This window comes from Galeopterus variegatus, unplaced genomic scaffold, assembly GCF_000696425.1.
Source record: "Galeopterus variegatus unplaced genomic scaffold, G_variegatus-3.0.2 Scaffold2727, whole genome shotgun sequence".
Taxonomy (NCBI): Eukaryota; Metazoa; Chordata; class Mammalia; order Dermoptera; family Cynocephalidae; genus Galeopterus; species Galeopterus variegatus.
The window spans coordinates 195913-198885 of NW_007728838.1; the positions used below are offsets into that span (position 1 = coordinate 195913).

At 48.2% G+C, this 2973-nt stretch overlaps 1 protein-coding gene across 1 annotated transcript in view; it reads left to right on the top strand.

Moving 5' to 3' along the window:
- The first annotated feature begins 2919 nt into the window (after positions 1-2919).
- LETM2 (leucine zipper-EF-hand containing transmembrane protein 2) overlaps positions 2920-2973 on the top strand; it is a 15437-nt gene continuing 15383 nt past the window's right edge. The window contains exon 1 of the mRNA XM_008582814.1: positions 2920-2954. The gene's annotated coding sequence lies outside the window, so the exon portion shown is untranslated. The remainder of the gene's footprint in view (positions 2955-2973) is intronic.

Here is a 2973-nt window from a genome sequence, read left to right on the forward strand (position 1 = left end):
GGCGCCGAGCGCACCCGGCCCGCGGGGACCTGGGGAACTGGGGAACTGGGGAGCTGCGCGCCGGTCACGTGCCCGGGCGTTCGGAGGCCCCTGCCAGACCTTGGCCTCGGGGACCGTCGGGGCGCTTGTCCTAGACAGCTCGTGCAAGAATGACAGGACGACGAGAGAGGCCATTCTCGGTAATCCTCTAGCCCGTCCCATCCCAGGAAACGTGTGTGAAACAATGGGAGCTCCGAGGCGTGTGACGCCGTAAACTAGTTCTGCAGGAGTGGGCAGATTTGGTGATCTTCCCAGGACCGTGGTGATAATCACCTTGAACGGTGCCGCACAGAGACGTGAACTTACAAAAGGAAACACGAGCTGCAAGCAGATGAGGAAACCAACACCGCTGTGCGTTCTGAGGAGAATAAAGCATGTCGCGGCTGGACGTCATCCTCTCGACAGGCGTTATCGTGCGGGACCTGTTTGGTACCGTGACAAGAAATTCCTGGTATCTTTAAATACCACTTAAACAGAAACGAAAAGATTCCTCCAGATCAATTATTTTAGTAGTTACTAATTCTATATGTTTTTAATATAACCCTGTTAATACTAAGGATGATGCCAAAATTGAGTTCCCATTACTATTAATCATTAAATATTTTTAAACCTATGCTTTGCGTGGTACCAAAAGTTAATGGGACCAATAAAAGCACATTTTAAATTTGTTATTAATAGTCTTCAAAGAACAGATGGCCAAAGGGGGCCACCTGAGCCTAGTTTGATTCTTTCTCCTGGAAAGAGGGGTTAAATTAGTCTTTTCTTGTTTTTCTATGATCCTTTCTACCCCCATCCTTTTTTCACCTTCCTGTATCCTCCTTGCTTTGTTGGTAAACTGTTGCCTTGACCTGTCACCTGGATTTTCCCCTTGAGGAGAATCTCGTAAATTGTCCCGAGAGATTTTATTTTGGCCTGCTTCTAATAGCTATGCCGACAACAAGAGTTTAAAATTGAATTTATGTTGAGGCTGGGCAGTTGGCCTGGTTGTCTGGAAAGCAGCCTTATGACACCAGGATGACGGGTTCAGATCCCAGTACCAACCAGCTGCTAAATAAATAAAAATTTAAAAAATCGAAGTTATGCGAAGTACAGATGCATAGTCTCTTCCTGCAAAACATTAGAAAATAGTTAATATTTGATCTGGAGCCATATTTAGGGGAATGGCCATTAAAATAATAATTTACATTTTCACCATCCAACATCTTCTGAGGTTCAGAACATGCTTAATGTTCTCCATACCAAGTGAGCAAACAGTTCATTAAGACAGCACTCCTACACAATTCTCAAGGCCAGAGTTATGAAGGAAAATTGGGGCAGGGGTGTCTCCTCTGAAGATTATATACCAAAAGTCCTTACATGATAAATCACTTTATCCTGAAAGTCAAAGAAATTTTCCAGCCTGGTAACAGGAGAAGGTAGATACTACTTTGAACAAATGGATTTCAGTAAGAAGAGTTCTCAACGCTTCCCTTATTATAATAGGATTGCTGACATATGGCCGTGGTAGAGAACCTAGCTCATGTTTCAAACACTGGGCATGGAATTCTGGCTTATGAATACTTAATGATTTTCACTGTGCCTGGTTGTAAGTGAATACAATACATGAATATTTCCCAGTATAAAATGTCTCCCAGGGAAATGAGAGGAATATTTTTGCATCCTTTATAAGCTTTTCCAGAAAAATATGTACACATGGCAGTGCAATGATTAATTCATGAAATTAATTTGAAAATTCTACCTACCTTTTAGAGCTCAAAATTTACCGTCAGGAATTTTCAGGGAGGGAGAAGAGAGAAACCAAAGATCTATAGATTTTAATTCTAACCCTAACCCTAACCCTTTATGTGGAAAGTTGGGCATCAGACGTGCAGAAAGGGACCTCTAGCGGCCAAACTCAAAAGTTTTGCCTGTTTAACGCTGTTGCTCCGTTTGGTTATTAGCTGAAAAATGCTCTGTGGATTAAAAACGGTCTGCACTTTTTACTGAAATTTAACACCCGCCATCTTTCATTCTTGGAAACGTGCAGCCCAGATGAGTCGAAGCTGTCGTGAGCTCACATGTTAACAGAAGCATTCTCCATGGAAAGCCATTCCTTGCAGTCTGGGTCAGAGCCACGAAGATTTTTGTCTGCCTTCTAGAGCCAGATAAAACGATGAGAAGAGAGAGCTGAAGAACAAGAATATTTCTAGGTTTTTCACTTTCCCAAGATGGCTCAGTCGCCCATCCTAGGAGGCGAAGTGTCCCCAAACCTGCAGTGCTACGTCATCTCACAACTTGTACACATTTTAAATGTTATTGAGATTTCCACACCAACCACTGATCTTAAACGACAATGCCTGAGAGAACTTCTATAAGGCAGATTTCCTCAGTGGAATTCAGATCTCACAGCCCTCCAGCCTCCGGCGGGCCTGGAGAAGGGAGAGGGGTTTCTACTCCGAGTCCCGCCCCGTCTGCCACCCCCTCCATCCCCGTCCGCACCCCCCGGGCAGTTTCGGAGCTGGGGGAAGCGGGGACGGGCGTGGGGTGAGTACATCCGAGTGACGTCATCGTGACTCCAGGATGGTTACCATGGCGACTGTCAGCCGGGCCAGAGCCTCTTCCATCCTGCCCGCAGGCAGGGGTTCCCTAGGGGGCGAGCCAGTCTGCAGAGAGCGGACGGGCAGGAAAACGTCAGCCCTGGGCGTCGCCGGCACCGACGCCCCCTCAGCTAAACGCACCTGCGCAGGCGCTCGGTCCAGGGGGGCGGGACCTCGCCTCTCCCCGGGGGCGGTGCTGCAGGACGCCCCCTCCCCAGCATGTGAGAGCCCATTGGCTGGTGGTGTCGTCACTCAGAGTGATGTTCCAGGGGGAGGGCCGGGCGGCAACGCGGCAGGAAGCGAGAGGAGCGAGGCGGCCGTTCGGGAGTCGGCGAGGAGGTCGGGGCGGGGGGCGCCG